This window comes from Dermacentor variabilis, chromosome 9, assembly GCF_050947875.1.
Source record: "Dermacentor variabilis isolate Ectoservices chromosome 9, ASM5094787v1, whole genome shotgun sequence".
NCBI classification, from domain to species: domain Eukaryota; kingdom Metazoa; phylum Arthropoda; class Arachnida; order Ixodida; family Ixodidae; genus Dermacentor; species Dermacentor variabilis.
The window spans coordinates 73556755-73578830 of NC_134576.1; positions in this window are offsets into that span (position 1 = coordinate 73556755).

Below are 22076 nucleotides of genomic sequence, written 5' to 3' on the forward strand. Positions count from 1 at the left end.
GAGTAATAAGTCAGAAAGCGCGCGTCAGCGTAAAGTCTGCGTAGCTTCCATGCTCGTAGCTTTAACAGCAGCAAAGCCTGGTTATATTGGTACTGTTTCAGGTTTTTTTCCCTTCAGAACTGGTGGCGAGCGAGCTCGAGCATGTGATATGTGGTGCCAACGGCCGTGGACCACAATGCATGCCACATGCTAAACGGTTTGGGGGGGGGGGGGGGTGAGGAGGCTGCATAATCTGAAGGCTACATAAATTCGACTGACGTGGCTGTGAGAAAAATGTCTGGGAGGTTCCTCTGCGATGCGTATTATAAGGGACGGCTATTTCTAGACGATAAAAGAAGTAGGAATGGAAAACGAAGAAACCTTTGATGGCCACGTTATTTTCCCATGTAGAATATTTCTGAACAAACGACCCTGCCAGACAACTGCATGCCCTTAGCCGGCGCTTTGGAGCATTAGAGCAAGAGAAGTAATAAACGGCCTCGGATGTCTGCGCTCAAACACCCCCTGCATACTTTAACAATGCGAGGTGGCTTTCCGGATTAGACCGTCTGAGTATGGTGTTATACTGCTTTATCCAACAGCTCGAAATAGAGCGAGAAGCTTCTGCAGGCACTTGCAGAAATCCGCTGTCCTCTCAATGTCAGAGGCTGCTGTAATCCCTAGGGCATGTCTTTTATCACGTGTAAAATCCGTAGTATCATTGCAGGATTTAGGCCAGACAACATCCTTTTTTATTTACAGGGCTGCTTAACCCGCTTACCAAACGCCTAGCACCAAGAATTTTTATTGTTCAGCCTCAACCATGTTCTTTTTCTTCAAAAAGAAAGTTTCTGACAGCGCTCCCTCAACGTGCGATAAACTCGATAGCGCAATGCCATGTCGTAACGCAAGCAAGAGGCGATTATAAATCTTTCGAGCGTTCGTACTTCAATTGGGTACGTGCAATACAGCAAAGTTAGACGCGTGTCCTTCTAGTAGTTTAGCACTCGTCATTGCGTGTACTCATGTTAAGCGACGAAGAATTGCGTCCACTGCACATATTGAGCGAAGAAATAATTTTCAACTGACAAGGCAAACCGGAGAACGTTGATCTGTGTGGGAAGTAAGTGACTTGAGACATCCAAAAATATTGCCGACCGTGCCCTGGACACATCAAATAGCCCATTGGTCACTTGTGTCCTTGGGATCACTTGGGTCCTTCAGCAAACGTATCACGCCAACTTAAGGCGCCGAGTTCCTCTAGTTGGCGTCAGATAGGTTTGCCGAAGAGAGGCGCATGCCCACTTGCTAGTACCAAGTGACAACATCTGGCGAAAAAGAAGTTCAGTGAAGAGCGAAACGTACACTGTTGCACTCACAAAGGGAACGAAGTTGGTCTAACAGTTTGTTTCGAACCCTCTGCCCTCAGTCGCATAAGCATGATTTTGTTCCCGTTAGACTTTGGACTACCTAGTGACCTAAGTTTAATGTAATTTCTCTTCGTGTCATATAGCCCATTTAATGGTTGCCTGCAAAACCGCCAAATTTAGCGTAATTTATTGTTTTGGTTGCACGGCAATGTGCCATGAGATTATTCGTTCTCACCTTTGTCCATTGCTGCACCCGCACAAAGATAGCAAAAAAATTTTGATGCGATTGCCCTGATTGGCTCGCACCCCTGATCGTCTGGAAAACGTGGCGTCTGGTACAGAAAGTCGTGTGAGCTCGCCTCGCACAGACACGCGCTGGTGAAACTGCTCGCGAGTTCATCGTTGTCTTCTACCACAGCTGGGTCCGATGCCGTTCATCATGACCCCTTCCCCCATCCCCAAAAGAAGGTAAGCTAAGATAGAGTTTATGCAGGCTCTCGAACCCATGACCTTTGGTTGGAGTCTAAATATTGAGCTTATGTGGATGTCGAACCCAAGATCTTTTGTGTTAAGTCGAAGTTAATTAAGGCACAGTTTAGTATTATAGATTTAATTAAGACAGTCGAGCCCACGACTTTTGGTGGGAGTCGCATGCTGAACATTTGGCGTTGATTGGGGCGAAGCTAATTAAGGCACGGTTAGTAAAGGTAGCGTGAATTAAGATACTCGAACCGACGACCTTTGGAGGGAGAAAACAAGTAATAAGAAGTAACGAGGCATTCGAATGAGAATGTCCAGTAATTTATTGAATGTCTCTTGAATGCGCAGGCTTTCGCCTTCACCCTCTTTGGGGTATGCCAAAGTGACAGTCCATTATTTTTTTTCATGCCTTAGAACGCTGCTCACGCTATGTTCGGTTTCATGACACGAACATAAGCCCGTTCTTAATTTTTTTTTCCTGGTGTTTCAAACTGCAGTGGGCTAAACCAGTAAACAACACCACGATTGTTTCCGCGTAAGAAGCCCTCCTGGGCCCTCAATATGGAGCCGAGCGAAGGACACTGAAGTTTAGTGTGGACTGTTTGGACTCCTGCCCCTTTTCGGAAGAAGACACTTTAGGCGCGTAGAGAAGAGCTGACCATGTCCAACACACCATAAAATCACGCTTGAACTTTCTGTGCGACATTGGTTTAGACGGTCGCCTCAAGGACCTGTGACGTGAGAGCAGTGCGAAATCTGTTTGCCTCATAATGTTTTGCGTGGACAAAATTACTGCGGCGTGTAGTGTGTCTAAAGCGCCCATCCGCGTATTGGACAACGTGCACATAGTAGCTCATTCTACCATAACGTAATCACCTGCCACCTACCTTTCCCCGTATCTCCCACTTCTCCTTATACCAGTGAGAAGTAGCAGGCTAGAGACACGCTCTCCAGGTCGACCCCTCCTTTCCCCTCATTAAAACTTTCTCCTCCTCTTCCTGCACGTGCCACCACTATGTATTTAACGCCGCCTTTCTTCTGCTGACTTTAGAACGCCATAAGTTCCACATCAACGCAATTACGGCATGTTATTCGCAGCCTTGAGCACTACGGTCAGTGTTGTTGTGCAGGTGCTTCGAGTGAACGGTCTTCGAAGTAGTGCGTTGGATCACCGCGTAGTGCGTGAAATGATCGTCCACCTTCGTGTGTGCCGCGGGTGCTTCTGAAATGGGGCGTGTCCAGTAAACGTCATCGCGTGTGTGACTACGCCACTCTCGCCGATAGCGACGAAGGCATCTGCAGTGACAACGAGTCAATAGCGTGTCCACTCGTCCTTTTACTTTATTTTGCTAAGGAAGCTCGCACTAACAATGAATAAATCGGCTTTTGAGAATCCGCTTAAATTCTTCGACTTGTTTGTTTGCGGCATATCTTCTCGGTATAACGATATATATATATATATATATATATATATATATATATATATATATATATAATACAAAGGCTGGCCCACCACCCGAAACGTCAGTCGAATATACTATGCCTATCTAACGTACGTCGTACTCCTTTTCTTCATTATACTACCAAGGGCAGCGTGATTTCCTGAGTCATAACGAATAATATATGTATATATTAGAACGTGATTATGCAGGAAAAGGATTCGCTTTATGCCACGAAGCAACTCGTGGCGTCCGTTGTCCGCGGCTAGAAGAACGCAACTTCATGGGTTGCATGCAAACGGGTTCCAGAAACTCACGTGCTCTCCGAGCTTTTAATATCCGTTGCACGAAGACTGGCACAGTCGAAAGTAAAACACTTATATTTATTTAGGGCTGGCATTGGATGCCTTTCTGTATCAAAAAGAGCGGAGACCGTTGTATAAGCGAGCCGTCAGTCACACTACTTAACCGTGAACTTAGGTTATTGCATAATCCGGCGATGCGTCCGTATATTTATGGCGCGCATGCATCTCAAGGTGATGTATGTGTGGAACCCTTTCCGCTGCTAAACAATTGTGAGTAGCGCTTGTCTTTGTCTTCTTTTCTTGTGTTCGTTCTCTTTTTGTTCCGCTTGTGTGGCTCGTCAGTAAGCACAAGCAATCGTGAGAATCATGCGTGACATTCATGGAGCAAATAACAGAGTGTATCTGCTATGCTTTCTATAATATAATATAGTCAGGTATGCAGAGATGATTTGGCCCAAATAGTTCATGAGAACTACAATGGTAGCGCACTTGAGAAAAGAAGAAAACAATACGAACGCGTATAATACATTTTGGTTCAGAGCCATAACACTTTTTCGTTTCCATTAATTACTTGGTTACTGTTTCTAACACATGCAGAAATATAGAATATGCGGTATACTGCTTAGGCTAAGCGATATACGATACCCTTTTTTATAACTTCGAACACTTTGCTTAAAAATACACAAGTTATGTAATCTTGTCTCAACAAATTAACCATATGCCCAGGTAGACAACATTTGCACAAAAACAATTCACAAATGCTGAAATTGCAGGATGCAGAAATTGAAAAGTTGGAGGAAATTGTCATCAAAATCAATTTGCGTGTTTCTTCAGCTTTCCGGTACAGCCGTGTGAAACGAAATAATGGGCTCATATTATTTGTTTAATTTAGCTGACAATGCAAGCACAACTGCGAAGTGCTGCTCGAGGTGCTACCCACCTGTGACGTAGCAGGGGGGCGTAAAAAATGTCGTCGCAGTTCCCCCTTGCCACGGTATTATTCCCGCTGCCATTGAATGAAACACGCGGTTGGATGCATACAGTCACTTCAGCAGCGGGTCCAGGAACGGTCCCGAGCGGATCCTAGCTAGACGGACCGTTTTATCGGGCCATCTAGCCAAGTTTCATTTTACGGCACCCTGCTAAATCGAAGGAGGGCTGAACAACGATACACACTTCTCTGAGCTGTGTGCGCAAGGAAGTAAGTTCAACAAATAATTTCAGCGAATCTATTTTGAAGTATATGTTTGTTTTGAAATGTCCAAACACGGAACTAGACTTTTAGGACGATGTACTTGAACTATGCAACATAAACATATGCCGTAACGTTTGTAACCAAGAAGTGGAGCACTCTAATCAATTTATATAGTGAATATAAGGCCTCGGGGTATTTTCTTCTCCTGTTGTTGTTGTTTTCTTTTTTCTTCTCTTTTTTTACGACTGTGGTGTCCGTTTAGATGCTTTGTGGTGATGTAATTGGAGTACCATTCGAAGGTTCTTGTCTTCAAAATAGCCCGAAGACTAAAATAGAACAATGTATGCGCTCAAATATATCGTACATAATTACATGAAATTATAGAGGCCTACCATGAGAACACATTTACAATTACCTTCATGTATGCTGCATTGTAGCCGCATTTCTTTCGTTTTAACTGGGCTCTACAATAATTGAGAAATTGAGAAACAATATTAGCTCTCGCACCCAAAACATTGCGAATCTTGGTATTTTGTGCACAGCTCTAAAAACTATTTTTATGATCGCGGATCCTGGGAGTTGAGTCAATGCCGGGTGCTTGGACCTTTACGGCCCCCCAGCGGCGGCAACACACTCCTTCGGCCTCTGATTCAAGTAGACGGCACCTCCGGCCTGACCCGACCGGGGGAAATCGGCAGTCGCCTTTTCCTGTCCTCCCCTATATCTTTCACTTTCCTATCTCCTTTCTCACAACTCTCCTATCTCCTCATCTCTTCTTGCGTTTTCCCTTTTTTCCTTGTGGGATTAGACTCCATAAAAACGAATCGCAAATTATCACCGAATTAGGCTTGGCAATTTCAAGATTTAATACTAAGTTCTTGTGATACGGGACTCCCCAGCCATAGTTGTTTTGCAGTGAGCGGTTTTATAGTGGGAAACTGCATATTATCAATGCTCTATGACATGATTAAAAAGGCTGACTCTACCCACAATGACACTTTTCTCGAAATTTGTTGCGTAATTTCGGTCGAACAAGTTACCAAGCGAATTCTTCGGGGTGGCGTTGTACAAATGGGCATCTTTCCACTGCAGCCACTGCGTGCCGTTAGTTATATCAGGTAACGTAATGAATGTTACACAGGCGAGTGTGAGACACAAAAGGAAAAGCTACAATGCGCTAAGTTGTTTCATTCGTGTGTGTTTGCTTTCCACTAGATTCAGCACATGCACCTACACTGTTTTCTGTGTGTTATTTTAGGGATTTCTCCTTAACGTGAAGCCACCCTGTATTGTTCAAGCGGCTCCAATCACGTAATCTTTGCGCCCTCGACAATGAATTGTATTTTGTTTCCGACAAATATATTTGGGTTCGCATTAAAGCAGAATGCGTACAAACAAGTCCAAATGGTTTTATATATAGTATCCGACATGGGAGCATCAATTACTTGCAAGATACTGCGACGTCTTTTTTCAGTGGTGAAGGAAGCATTCTAAGCAAAGGTTTGATGCTTAGTGAGAAATGTCAAACACAGCGGTGCGTCTTTAATGTTTCAGCACCTCTGACGAAGACGTGATATATGATTCACCTGCATGCAAACGCGGATTTCTTCATCCACCAGAAGAGATGTTTTTAGTAAGCGCCATTCGTGCTTACCCTCCTCGCGCCACCGCTTTTGCCCTCCATTCTTTTGTGGGTTCTATAATACAATTGTTTTTGTGGGCTGCCATCTTGTTATTTATTTTCTGCTTACTTCTCTTCCCCCTGTGCTTCAGCTTCTGTTTTTATCCCCTAATTCCTAAAGTTTAGACAAGCGTTGGGCCCGTCTTGGTGGCATTCACCAGACTGCTTCCTTTCCATTTCTCTCTCTGTTTATTGCATAAAGACCTCTCCATTTTGCGAGGAGACAAGGACACGTGGCGAGCTTTCCCTCTTCTTTGTGTTGTTGTTTGATCCGGGGACGACGCTGCTTGAGTATGTTGTCGGCGCGGACTGCGAAGCGGTTTGGAGATTTTTAGCTCGTTCTCTGGGAAATTTACTCGACGTCAGTTCATACAGGATCTGTATAGCACTGTATAGCCTTTCCTTCAAGCGCTGAGAATAGCATGCGGCCATTTCTCTTCGCTGCGCAAGCATTCCACCAGCATCATAGGCCGCGGTGTGTATAAAGATTGCGAACTCTTTCTTTCATTTTCTTTTCTTTTGCTCTGTGAGTGCTTACTCGAGGAAGAGAAATGGCGTCTGTGAAATGCCAGCGTGAACTGGAAAATCTTTTTGCTGTTTCTTTGCGTGACGTTATATAAAGAGCATAATTTCTTCCGCTGCAACAGTTACATAGGGGGTGCCTCAAGGGTGCATCCTTGTTCCCACTTTATTCCTTATATTTATTAATGATTTGCCCTGTAACATCCGCGTTAAAATGAAGCTTTTTGCCGACGACTCCATTCTTTATAATGAAATTAACTCTATGAAGGATCACGTTGATTTATACAGCGCCCTTCATGATGTAGTGAAGTGGTGTAAAAAGTGGTATATGGAACTCAACATTAAAAAAAACTACCTTTTTATCTACCCGCAAAAGAACATAGGTCTGACTTCGAATACACTATCAATAACATACCACACATCCTAGTTCATGAGCATAAATATCTTGGCTTGATCATTTCACATGACCTAATATGGGAATCGCATATTAACAGTATCATATCATCTGCTTTAAAAGGGTTGCTCTTCCTCTGAAGAAGACTTCGAGCTGCGCCACCGGAAATAAACTGCTAAGCGCTAAACTCAGCTTAGCGTGGCAACCAATTGGCTGCCACGCTAAGCTGATGTGTATTCTTGTTTGCTGCGATCTGCGCATGTTCTTTTTGCCTATATATGCCCACGGGCTGCCGTGAATAAAACAGTTGAAAGTTACCGCCCGTGCTGTTTATGTGTTCTCTCCCTCTGTCCCCGTCTTTTTTGCGGTCAATATGATATGCGGAAAGCTACTAGTTAAGCCCTCATAGTGTTCAGTGATATTAGCAACATGTTGCACCAAGTGGCAACTTTGCCAACATCGTCTTGCATTGTGCGGTTGTCGACACTCGTAAAGATTTGGTGATATATGACACAATCGTCAGCAAAAAGGCGAATATTAGGAGAATGTTTAGCGGTTGAATTGTTAATATATATAAGGAAGAAAAGGGGCCCAAGGACTGTGCCTTGAGGGTACACCTGAAAGAACGGGGCTTTTAGAGAAGGAGTGCTTGTTAGCATACACAAGGTGTTGTTTGTTAGTTAAGAAATTACGAATCCCGTCTAAAACAAGAGGATTAAGGTGCAAGCGAGAAAGTTTTAGGAAGTGGATGCGGAACCTTGTCAAACGCTTCTTCGAAATCTAAAAAGAGGGCATCAACTGCGATGCTTTGATCAAGGTTAGAGCTTATGTAATTTTTTTAAATAGAGCTAATTGGCCATCACAATATAGACCTTTGCGGAAGCCATGTTGGTTAAGGTGGAAGAAATTAACAGACGTTAGGAATGAACGTAGCAATGTGAGAGTAAGTACATCATCCATTAATTTCGAACAGAGGCTGGTCACAGAAATTGGGCGGTAGCTACCAAACAATGATGAAGGACCTTATTTGGGGACTGATATAGGCTCACCCACTTCCAGTCATCCAGCACCACTCCTGATGAGAAAGACTGCTGAAAAACATGACATAAGATCTCGCTGGTAACATATTTAGTATTTTTTAAGGGTTTGGAATGAATACCAGCGATGCCAAGTGAAAATGACGGCCTCAAGGAATCAATACGTTTCTTGATGACATCAGAACTAAAGATAATTAAGGGGCATGATACGGTGATTTAACCGTGGAAATTCGGGAAGTCGAACTTTGGGTTCATTAGTAAAGACGGAATAGAATACATGATTAAGCACTTCGGCGACTTCATGATAAGGAATAGGCTTATTTCTCGCCCTTGTGATAAGTTCGCGTTGAAGACGACGTTATTATCATCAGGAAGACACATATCGCGTAAGAATCCTCCCATCAAATAAGTCCCTTTGATTATATAGTCTAGAGGATAGACCCAATTTTGCTTAAACCAGGGGTAGGGAAGGTTTGTCATTACATGAACTACGGGATCGGACCATTTTATTCGATCATAAACCGGCCAACACGCAGAGTAAACGTGTTGGGGTAGGCAAAGAAGGCTTCTGTTTAGCAGGTTTCTCTCAATATAGTAAGATGCATACAACAGCGTCAAATCATGACCTAACAATTTGCCCTGTAGCTCATGTTCGTATCCTACCTATATGCCTATTTGTAGGGTCTAAAAGTTGTGTTTTATATCATTGCAATAAATGAGAACAGCGAGATACTTCTCAGTAATGGCGGTCGGCTTTTTGGCGTTAGTGCATCAAAATATGAAGATGCGTGTCATGCTTTTGCGTATACCTAGACTTTGGAAAAGCGGTGCTTAATATTGTTGCAGCCAGAGCTGCAGATATACTTTTTTGAACTACTTCTAATACACATAACCACTCTGTAAATACTGGTGAATTCAAGTGCCGTTTTCATGACATAGTTTAGACGCCATGGAAGTAGACAATTGCGTGACAACGTCTGCGGTGGGCACAAGCAGGAACTCGGTTTTGCAATTTTGGAGAGATTTACCGCAAATTTTCTCAGTATTTTAAAGATTGCTCAACATTTCTTTTTCTTTATCTGTTTATACAGATAATTCGGTGGGCCTTAAGGGGTTCGTGCAGGAGGGATATTGGTATGAAAAAATGGCCAAGTAAGATGTGCCGAAATATTCAAAAGGAATAATGGCATAAAGACCTAGCACGGAACAAACAATAGCTACGCATTAATAAATGGAACTCGAGAATACATCAAAAACTGTAAAAAAAGTAATAAAGGCTAGGACACAGCCTTTATTACACACAGAGAAAAAGAAAGTACAAAAGCAGAAGCAATAAAATTGTCCAATGCAGCTTGCACAGGAATCAGCATGTTCAATACATTATGTGCTTGCAAGAATTGATAGAGGAAAGACATTCGGCTCAGTTCTTGTCCGCAACAAGAACAAGAAATATTTAGCTATATTTGTGCTAGCGAAGTACGGGTTTAATGACTCAGCGTGTCGGTGTCTTGTCAGCGGTACTCTCAGAGGTTGGATTTATTGCCTAATATTAACGGAAAGTTCGTTATTTTTAAGCAGCAGGAGATACTTTCTGCTTAAAGAGAAATTCCTGCACGCTATGCAATGTTCCAATACCTTGTTATTTTATTACTCACTAGCTGTTTCAGCAGAAATAGAAAAATTTTCAATGGAGCAGCTAAAATGAGATCAAATACAGAATCGCTGTCTCCTTGCTGTAAAACACAACTTGCTGTAAGTTATTAGTTAGTATATGTCATATCGAAAGAAGCCAACAAACACTGACACCAAAGACACCATAAGGGAAATAACTTGGGCTTAATAAATGGAATAAAGAAACGATAAATTAATGGAAATGAAAGTGGATGAAAAAACAACTTGCCGCAGGTGTGGAACGATTTCACAACCTTCGCATGGGCTCATTCCGCACCTGCGGCAAGCTGTTTTTTTCATTCATTTTCATTTCCACCAATTTATCGTTTCTTCATTTCATTTATTAAGCACAAGTAATTTTCGCTATCTTGCCTTTGGTGTCAGTGTTGGCTCCTTATGATGTGACTAATAAAAACCGGGCCCCTCGGTTAACCCCCCTGTTTCTAGTTAGTTAGCATATGGTCATTCAAGTAATCAACATGAACATTGTGATTGGAACAGGAAGCAGTAGAATCCCATTTAACCCCTGGTAAAGTTAAATCCTCAAAGAAAACGTTTTTACCGCAGAAAAAGGTGGGGGCCGGGAAAGGGGGGGGGGGCATGTTTACGTAAAAATCACTTAGGAGGGGAGCTGACTCAGGTGCCGCGATAGACAGCGAGTAAGAAAAACTAACGCCCACAACAGCGAATCAATAGGCCGTTTCTTTCATGATTGTCAATCTGACGAAGTCAGAGAGGCGTACGCTTTCTTCAATACTGCGACACCACCTCCTCTAGAAGGTCGGTCGCGAAGAAAGACCTGATAAAAAGGCGGAAATACACACACGCTGTAGATGCCATCAGGCAACTAAGTCTCTGTGATCCCAACGATGCTCGTAAATTAAGATGATAGCCTGAAGTTAGGTACCTTTATTTACTGTGGTGCCTGCATTTATGTTTAGAATCCGTAAATTCTTGGAAGTCGAGCAAAGTCACTGTGTTTCGGAAGCTCTTTGACTGGCGGTTACTGCTGCTCGTGGCTTGTCCTAAAGGGCTAACATTTTTGCCCTGCTGTTTTTCGATTCTCGCACTCTCCCACCACAGCTTGCTTTTCCGGCTAGTGCCCAATAAGCAAACGTTTTAACTGTATTCTAGTTTCCTTTAGCGTGTAAGTGTTACTCAGAGCTTGCTACTGCTCGTTATCACCTGGGAATAATAACTGGCCCCTTCTTGCTAGGCCTACCCAACCCATGAATTCTTCGTACCGTGCTGCAGATTACGCCAAATATTTTTGAAAATATATCTACCTGAATATTTCTTTTCAGACCGTTTTCCGTATCACCACTGTTTTCTTGCACGCCAAAAACAACCAAACTTGAAAGCCTGCCCCAGTCCACTAAGTGGCATACTTTTCTCTGCAGAACATTCACTGATTGCTCGAAACATGCGATTCGGCCAGCCTTTTCATCAATTTCTGAAAACAGTAGCATCTTGTCTGACATACAGCGTTTTCCATTGAGAATTGATGACTCATAAATCTTGCGACATCAGCAGCAAGTTTGTTTTGCCTTGCCATCAGTTGCTTCAGTATACCTCTGCCGCTTCGGGGCCGGCATTTGATTTCACGTCCCCGCATAGAAGAAGGCCACAAGCACAATACTACACCTTACGCTATGCTAACGCACTGTTGTGGGTATGGCAAGATCACAATACCGCGACAACCACTTCTATGCGTTCTACACTATGTATCAACCTGTGCAAAACAGAACAAATTCTTAGACATCGTGCCGAAGCTTGGTCTGCCACGCCCACTGAACTTGGACGCCTGCAGGCACTATTTGAGACATTGTTTTATCGACGAGGAGGAACGTCGTCTCAAACTAGCACGCCACGCCCTTCTCCTCGCACTGGTTTGTGCGGATCGTCGTTTCCACAGCGGCAGCAATCGGAACGGCGGCGGTGTCATTACAAATTAGCGCGATTCTAACATGTTCCGTTTGTGATTGCTGCTATAACGGATCACTGAAGTGCTGCTGGGCTGTATTCGACGGCAACAATAGCTTTAGGAATAACTTTTAACACGTTGGACCCCGCCGCTGCGATTGCAGATACTCATCGGCTTTGGATTACCAGCATAGAAAGAAAGCACTTCATGCCATCAACTTCACTGCGTGTATGTTCAGAAAACTTACAGTTCAGTGAGCGCATGGCAACGAACTCGGCACCCATGATTAAACTATGACATGAACGAAAGGTGCGTATTCGAGTCGGTGAAGCCAGTGGACGAAGTCAACTTTATCTTTATGCACGCCTGTTGAAGTTATATTGCTTTAATGTGTTTGAAGATTATCATAGAACATTCGATAAAACCAACGTTCGTTGGAAGCTGACCGGGGACGTATTATGACAACAGTGCATGCATAGATGGAAAATTAAAGTATGTTCTTTTTCCTTCTGTAACTGTAGCCATTCTTATCGTGTACAATGCGCATGATAGGCATGCACGTGGGATCTCTGGTTTTTCCGAATCTTGCGAGCAAGGTGCCTGGTCGACGCCTCGCATCGTACGCGGCATTACCTGCTTCACAAAATAAAGTTGCTGTTCCAGAGAGTAGTTCGTTTTTTAGCTCTCATGAGTAGGCGAGTTGCCGTTGCATATGGGCACTACTCGAGAACTAAAAGGGCTCACATTCATTCAACGCGTCGCGCGCGTCTGGTTTACTGCGCCATATTCGCGGTCACGGTCTCCGGGTCATATTATTCGAGTGCTCCCTCTCAACGGTCCTTCCGGTGAAGGTATGTTACAGTTGTTTATCTTGTAAAGCTTAGTGCCTGTATTCCAGGTAATAATCCTTAGAAAACTGTGCCGCGAAAATTTTTGCGGCATGAAAGCTACCAACACGTGTTTCCTCGGAGTTTCCGATAGTTACCTGGATTCGGATGTACGCTGATGCAGCGACGCCATAATATATTTCAAGGATTTGCATACGAGAAGAACGCGTTGCACGTACGTTACGTGTCGACAATATTCCGAGTTGACGCGCCGCCTATTTCGATCGCAGGCAGAGCTGTGGCAGTCACTCTGGGCCGGTCGCCGCTTGATATTGCGTCTAAATCGAAGCTCGAAACGTGGTATCAGCACACCAAGGACTTTCCCAATCGCAAACACTGGTTGAGATTTCTCGAGAAAAACGCGAGAACTCCCAGCTCGTCGTAACGAGCGCGTTCGCTGTGCATTTTCAGTGCGCTCCCATATAACAGCATGGCGCCGCTCGATACATGGCGCTGCGACCACTAAATGGCGGCAGCCTCGATAAAACGGTCTGTAGGCAAGTTTGGCGGCATCACTTCTTGCCGCAGCTGCGCTACGCTTCCGTCGTGTGTCCCAAAGCACGCGGTCAGTGTGACACTTTGACGCTGACGCCGGTGTGCATAGGCACGATTCCAGCCGCAATACTTTGGAAGGGCCAGAAAATTGATGCGGTTGCGTTAATACGCCGGTTGAGCTCAGCAGAACGACCTGTGCGAAACAGTAAAAAAAAGAAAGGCTTAGGCGCCAGGCCCAAGCTTGGTCTGCCATGCCCACTCTTCTGTCAAGCCGATATCTCCTCTCATGGATCCACTTGTGCCAGACGTAGGATCAGAACTTACCTATTGAGTTGAGTGGTCGGTATAACACTCAGTGTTTTTTAAGTACGGCGCTGTTATGCACTTTCAATGAAGGTAGTGCACTGCTTACGGTGATGCTCTGATGTTATTGCTTTTCTTTACGTAACCATCCAAGCTCTGGATGCGCGGCCCTCGCAGTCTTCGTTTCCACTGTAGTTTCCGCGTCCACTGCTATTTGAAAATAATACTCTATGCCAAGCTCTACGCACTGCGTGTTTTCTGCAGCCAGGCAGAACTTGAATCCACGTTCTAGTCTCTTCACATGCTTTAAGTTTACTCTGCTCGAATGGTTGCCGTTTTATCTGTAGAAAACGTCGTTTTTGAATTTCGTATGTGGTGATAGAATGTAGCTAGCTCTTCCTTGTTTTCGACTTGTTAAAAGAACATACATGCCTAGATATAAAGGTAGCAATTGTCGTGACTATACATTTCGCGCTATTTCTGCGCTTCCGAGGTTTCCTTCCCGCATAATATAGGCATGCTCTAGAAAGCAACCTTCCCGCGTCGTTTTTTTATTATTTATTTATTTATTTATTTATTTATTTATTTATTTATTTATTTATTTTTACCGTCAACATCATTTTGCCAAAGAACACGAAGAACGTCTTTCGTTTGCGAACGGAGCCGAACTTCAGGGGAGTATTGACGCAGCCGAGTGCTAAATTTTTATGGTATCCTGACGATATGAGTAATGCCGTTTTCATGGGGTTTATTTCCTTATGCTGTGCGGTGATGCCTGAAAATGTTTCTGTATCACATTTTCAAAACAAACTTAAATATAAACTGAAAGTATAACTGCTTGAGGAATGATAGCAAGTTTCTTTTAGCCTATCCAAGAAAGGCTGCTTCTTACCAATCTCTGCTTTAATACTGAAATAAGCAATCTTGGCTTTCGAACTTGAAAATCAGCCTACATGGACAGCGGGATAAAACTGCAGTCGACGTTGGCTTCTGAGTATTTTTGGACTAGGTGGACTTCCGAGAGGAGAAAGAAAATGCTCGATATATTTGTTTCTTAAGGCATATATTTTTTTTCATGCTTTACAGTCCATGCTATGTCGCACTTAAGCCTTTGATCGTTCTCCAGGCGTCGCCCTTATTGCTCACTGGGACAAATTGCTTGCTTCCTTCAAAACCCTCCGCAGAGGATTCGTGCAATCTCATGCAAGCGTAATACCAGCAAGAAAAATAACATGCATCGCACGGCGGCAAGACTAGTAGCTTATTCAGAAACGGTTGGCATGACACCCACGCGGAAAACTACCCACTCAAACAACTTCCAGCTCAATCACCCGTCCGGAGATAGTTGTGCGAATGAAAATAATTGATCTCAGCGATTAATTGTGCTATGCTTTCAGTGTTTATTCTTTGATCCCCTGTCCGCACCATGTTGCTTTCCTTTTTTGTGGGTGAACTGTTCTCCAACCTAATGGATTAAACGCCAAGAAAAAAACGTTCTTCACGTTCTTGAAGCGGCAGAAGGAGACGGCCACATGCCAAGGTTTAACGAAAGTTTGGCGTCTAGCAAGAAGTACTTCGTAATGTATCGATGCGCCATCCGACACAGTCACCAATTGTGCAACGACATTGATATTTATAATTACAAAAAAAAGAACTATTGCGAGAGTGCCGCTGCAACAGTTTACTTCCTTATTTATTAATTGAATTGGCTTTTTATTCGTTGTTGTGTTATGGGTTTATTTATGAACCTATTTACTTTCAACTACTGGAGCCTCATTAAGGGTTCTAGCAAGAGAGTTAGCAAGTAAAACACTAGTACCAAGAAAAAAAGAAGCAGCGTACAGTAACTTTTAACAGGCGTCATTACACAATTGCACTGAAGTGTCTGAAATAATTTAACAGTCGCACCTCTCGGAGATAACCCGGGCATAGCACTCAAAACAATCGACAACTGGCGGGTAAACGACGTTTGAAGTTCTTGGGGCAGGTGAAGACACTTTTAAGGTATAGGCCGCGTCACCTTCAACCTATAAATAAAGCATAAAAAAACACGAGGTATAGACAAGATGGAGTGGCTAATAGAGTGGATTAGGTATTCAAATTCAACGTATAGCCTGTAACTTGCCGTAGGACTCATTCAGGAAATTCACGATGAACGAAGGTGTGAAACTGCCATCGCAGCGACCACAAATTGAACTAACCCCTTTCTCGCGTACAGATTCAATATTTTCAATACCACAATGCTGATAACGCCTCCGCACAAGAAGGAGTGGCATAAAGATATAAAACGGGTTGAATACGCTCTATTCGTGAAAGTTCACACATGGCCGTCTCACCCATTCGTGGGCGGAACGAATGGGCAATTTGTAAAGGCCACCCCGAACCCCAGGAGTGTTCACAAGAACGTCGACTCAGGTCGAGCAACTTTTGATGGCACCTGCGGCTTTAGAGATGAGTCAAATATACGAGAACGAATGTATGAGAAGTTGGTATACTCATACTTAAAAGGAAGTGGTCCGGACACCGACCAATATGGTGAACTTTGTGGACAAGGCTCCCGTGGGGGAGTCGAAACGTAAATGTCTATTTTAAACCATTTTGGTCGCTGTCCGGACCTCTTCCTTTTAAGTATGCATCATTCCGACCAGACGGGCTTCCGACATACTATCCAGTTCGTTGGTATACTCGTATGAGACAAGAGAGGACCTCCGTCAAGCTCTCGATGAAGAACACGGAGTTATATTTAAGTGGCTACCTGCACGTAGCCGCATTGCTGGTAACGACCTCGCCGAAGACGCCTCCAAATCCGCCCTTGTCGGAGCCCTCACGGTTCGGATCCCCATATCACGAACCAACTTTGCAAGAAAACTTCATGTCGTGGCGAAAGCAAGAAAAAAAAATTCAAGCACAAATTTTCTTATTCTCCTAACATATCACATAAAAAGGAAGCCTACCCTAAAAAGGGGGCGAGAAAATCCCTTATCCATTAGCAATTTAATGCTCTGCGTAGTTCTCGACAAAATTTGCCCTAAAGAACTTAGTTTTATACTTCTTTTATGTAATGCGATCGCTACGCCAGCATTATTTAGTCATGTGTCCTCCACTTTACAGCAATAGCGGCCTTCTCACGCTATCCCTAGCTGGCTTATTGTTTTTCGCCACCACAAGACGTGTATGCTACAGGGCTCGAATGATTTATCTACTCTTGTGACTTGCTCAATAATGCGCATGGAACGCAGGAACCCGCAAACAGCATAAACTTTCTGAAATCGAAAAGCTGGCGTATAACCTTTCCAGGTCCAAAACAGACGCGCAATCTTTGATGGCGTCACAAACAAAGACCAACAATAGAAAAAAGGAACAAAAAAACACTGAACTCTTAATAAGAATTCCTCTTTTATAATTGATATAAATATTCACGCTGTACGGTTTGCCTATCGCTCTCTAAGCAATTCGCCGTTACTTCCAATCTGTGTTGCCGTTTTAGCGGTTATCCCGTTAATTTAGTGATTTTATTGCCCTGCCTAGAAATACTTTTTCCCCTTAGACGGAAGAGGGAATTATCAGCACCCTCCACAAACACTGTGCTTAACGTCTCTTCCTTCATGTCTCCATAACTTCTCTAAACTATAGTTATATATTGATTCCGGCTGTTCATAGCGGTTTCACTCTCCCCCTGTTTTCGCAGACGCGCATTGAAGATTTCGCTTGGTGAAATGGCTCCGTCGAAATGGATAAACAACATTCAGGAAGGAATGGTTACAGGAACCAGCGCTTCCTGAGTGGTTGTCACACGTCATACGCTACGCCAGGCGGTATACGTTCCAGATGTCGCAAGGTGACGTCCGACGCCAGATAGTAAGTAAGTAAGTAAGTAAGTAATTTTATTTTCCAGGTTCAACTGGAGGGTTTTCTGGCAAAAAGCTGCATGAGCAGCTTGACTATGTCCAGAAAACCCCTACAAGCAGTAGCACACGAGTGGTACAGAAATCTGACACACATACAATAGTTACAGTCAATAAAGAGAAAGCATTCACCAGTTATACATACAGAGTGTAACAATCCGTTGAAAAAAAATAAAATTAAACAATAAAATCGAAAATAGAGACGCTCAAATGTTCATACAAATGTTCAGAGTAAAACAGGAATAATCAAGCAAAACATAAATGACATAAAATCACATTTCAACAAAATATTTCCGCAGTTCAGCTTTAGTATATCCTATTGTGTCCTATTGTATATCATTGTATAGCGTCAGATGCTCCCCGCTATTGCAAGAAAAAAGAACTTTCTGCGAAGCACACGAGTATTTAGTCAAGCACGCTGCTACGAAAAAAAAAACATACGACGTCTCCTGCCCCGTTTTTCTCCGGTAGGCAGACAATATTGCAGGTATCACAACGGAAGTGTCAGATGTCCCGCGCTGCTCAAGGAAGCGTAGCCGTGTTCGCGCGCGCCCACTCTGCTATTGCGAGTTGGGACTCCATGAGTGGGGTGTCGCCGCCGGTTTCGTGACTGCGAGGGGGTGAAACATGTCCAGCTCCATCGCTCAAAGTGTAGTCAAGGGCATCTTGTGACGACACTGCGTGGACGAGTCGGTGGCCGACCTTAGGAGCATTACTGGTGCTGCCGTGGTCCAGCGCAGAAGTTGATCGTGCTTTCAGCCAGCTTTATGCGATCGAATCCAAATGAAAAAACTGAATGACAACGCAGATTAGACATGTCACCGTTACTGGGGGTGTCTCCGATGAAACGACACACTCTGAATCAGATCAGTGACTGTTAGGGTCTTTTCAGGTCTCTATTAGCGGTTTTGTTTTTATTTCTATTAGCCAATACTACTTCGACTACCTCTCATTTAAGCTCGAGCTTTCAAGACCGAGCTTGTTAATTCTTTTTTCTTCGAAGACTGCAATGAAATGGGTGACGTGGAGAACTGCATCTGGAACTGACGATGCTGCATGGCAAATAGAAAGGGTTCATTTGTATAAATATAAATATTTGTATACGCGTTCGCACGAGACCCATTGTTTCCCCATGAACTGCGCTTGTAATGACAAAGAGGACGCCCCGTCATCATCTCGAGTTGTTCCTCGGCTCTGACCTAGGTACAGTGTACGTGGGATTTGTGCTCTTTTGCCCAGAAGGCAATGAAGACATTTCTGTAACCTTTAAAAATGGCTGGATTGCGCGAGCGTCTTTGACAGCTTGGTGGACTTCGCGCGTGTGCAAATATTCACTGATTTTTCTCACTATCTCTTTTTTTACCATTCTCCGCCATTCCACTGGCGTAACTAGGCGCTTCTTCTGATTAACGTCCCTGTCTTCTCCCTTTCATTTATCTTTTTTCTTGACTGCCAAGTTCACGTGGAGCAATTCCTGACACCGACTGCCAGGCTAACAACGTCTGAGCCCTCAACACCACGCCGCCTTCATCACATCAGCACCGCTTGTAAAGGAATTGCATAAAAGCCGAATGCTAGAAAGCGAGGCCAAAGAGCCCGGTGTGCATAGTGAATGCGAAAACATTACAGTACAGCGACGTGCGAAAGCTCAGTTGACTCAGAGAAATGCAGCACGTCGTGCAGCAATGCCTGTTATGCAATGTCAAAAACGCTCGTTTCTAATCTTCAATAAATGGGGGTTATATATAGTTTTCATAAAACCATGGAGCTGTAGTGAGCCTTGGCGTTTTGGCAGACGCTTTCTACTTTAACTCACTTTGCTGTATGTTTAAGATGGAGGTGCAATCCCGTTAACGATATCAACAGCGCGACTTTGGGTGTTTTGTCAAATGTTTAGGACTTCCCGCTACGGTGACTAATATTGGCAACGCAACCGGCAGAATCATCAGTCGGCAGTGGCAGTAAAAGAGGTTGCTCCTGCGAGATGCCCGGACCTATTTGCTCTGCAAAACACGCGATACATTCCAGTAACTGCCAAATGCCTTTCTTTATTACCGCGCTAGACCACTAGCGATCACTACAGAAAGAAAATAATATATGAATAGAAAGCGCGCAAATATGAAAGTCCTTCAACGGCGTTTTGTTTTATTTGTTTCGTTTCTTTTGCCTCAAGACATACTTCTTAGACAATTACGGAGATCTAACTTCGCAAGATATTGATAACTTCAACAAAGATGAAATATGGTAAGTGTGGTAAGATGAAATGTGATGAAAATGTGGCGCCTTTTCGAGGCCTTGTTCTAGACGCAATGACCAGGCTACGACTGAGTTGTTCCTGTGACAAATATGTGATTTGCACTTTTGAAATTCACGTTAAATTGTAAAAATTTGCACAAAACGCAGTGAATCTTAATGACGGCAACAAATGAAATAATATATGAACGTTGTATCTATAGATAATTTATAAAAAGATAGTGTTGTTTAATATAACACATGTAGTGGTAATTCTTGTACTGTCGCTGCACAAACACCGACATCATCACACTTTGCTATGGCACCTGCTGGCCAAGGTCTTCCACGAGCATGGATGTGTGACGATGACTGTATACCGAAGCAATGAAGATGGACGGACGAAGAAAGAATGATGCATGAAGAAAACGACAAAAGCGTATAGCGACGACGGCTTAACGACAAAGACATGTAGGTTTTGAAATTATGATGAAGGTATGATGACAAAAACGTGACGACAATGACGTAACTACAATGAGATGGCGGCAACTGAACGATGGCGTGACGACGACGACGATATGGCGAAAACCGGCCGAAGCGGTAATCACGAGGACGGCGCCACCAATATCGGATGGTTACGATAGAATGACGAACACGGAATCAAGTCGATGTATCGAAGAAGGTGGCATGGCATAACAGCATGCTGACAACGAGACGACGTTACTGAATGGATAACAACGGTGAATCGACAGCCTGACGGTGATGGCACGAAGGCAACTGTACGACGACGACGACGACGTAACAAGTCAGATATAAAAGTTACAATGATGGCGATGGAACTACCGCGACAACATCGCGACAATGGTATGCCAACGAATACATGACGACGATGCAGTGACGACGATGTCATGACTATGGAATGACGACAAAACGATAATGACGAGTGCATGATGACATGGCAATGACTGCATCACTGAACCTGCATGACGACTATGCCGTGACGATGGTGGGCATGACGAGAATCGGTTGACCAAGCTGGAGTGACGATGATGATACGATCACAAAGGCATTACAACAGTCTGACAATGGAAGCATGATGGCGACTTTCTGATGATGACAGCTGGGCAAGGGCAGAATCATAATAATTGAATGACGACAGTATCAACACAAGAATGATTGACGTCCATCAAACGACGAAGGCGGTGTGAAGACGACGGCATGGCGCCAATGGGGTGGCGCTAGTGAAGTGATGGCAATGATAAAATGACCACGTGGTGACGACGAAATGACGACTGTGTGACGACGAGGACGTGGTGACGATGGCATGACGAGAGTCGAATGGCAAAGCTGGAATGACGGCAATGCAATAGCCCCGATGGCATCACGACCCCGAACACATGCCTAGTGGCCTAGCCATTAGATAACTTGTATCACTACCCCAGGACTGACCCACCCGGGGGAAATCGGCAGTCGCCGTTTCCTGTCTCTCCCTCCTCGAACCTTCGTCTTTTCTCCCACTTTTTGACCTTTCCTGTCTCCTTCTCTCTTCTTTTTACTTCCTTTCTCCTGGCGGCAAGGGTTAACCCTGTGTGGCTATCCAACCTTGGGTACACCATATTCGGTTATAGTGACTGCGTACGACTGGCGTCGTGCAGACTTGTACGCAAGCTCTGCCGCGTCCCCTCGTTGGGCTCCGTGGTGGGCGGTCGGCGCTGTTGCCGAATGCATACGTTTTTTCATGGAAACTTCTTTCCCCTCCCTTACTGATCGCCCTCAGAAACGAGGGCGCACCGAAGATGTCTTCAAGTTTTTTGGACGCCAAACTCAGAACTTTCCCCGCTTCCATGTTATTCATTCCGAAAAGCCAAACAAAGCAGTACGAAACATCTCACCATTCCTTGTTTCAAAGTCCCTAACTGATATTTTTGGTCCAGGTTACAAAGTGTCGAGGATGGCAAGCGGCGACCTCCTCTTGGAGCTCCGCGATGTAAAACAGTATGAGAAACTACCGCAACTAGTGTCATTTGGAGAGACCCCCATAACAGTAACCCCGCACCGTACAATGAACACCACCCGTGGTGTTGTGTCAGATGATGATTTGCTTGAGCTGACTGAAGCGGAACTACTGGAGGGCTTCAGCGAACAAAATGTGATCAATGTCAGAAGAATTAATATGAGGCGGGATGGAAAAGAGATTCAGACGAAGCACCTAATAATTACCTTTGGATCAAGTATCTTGCCCGAATCAATCGCGGCCGGG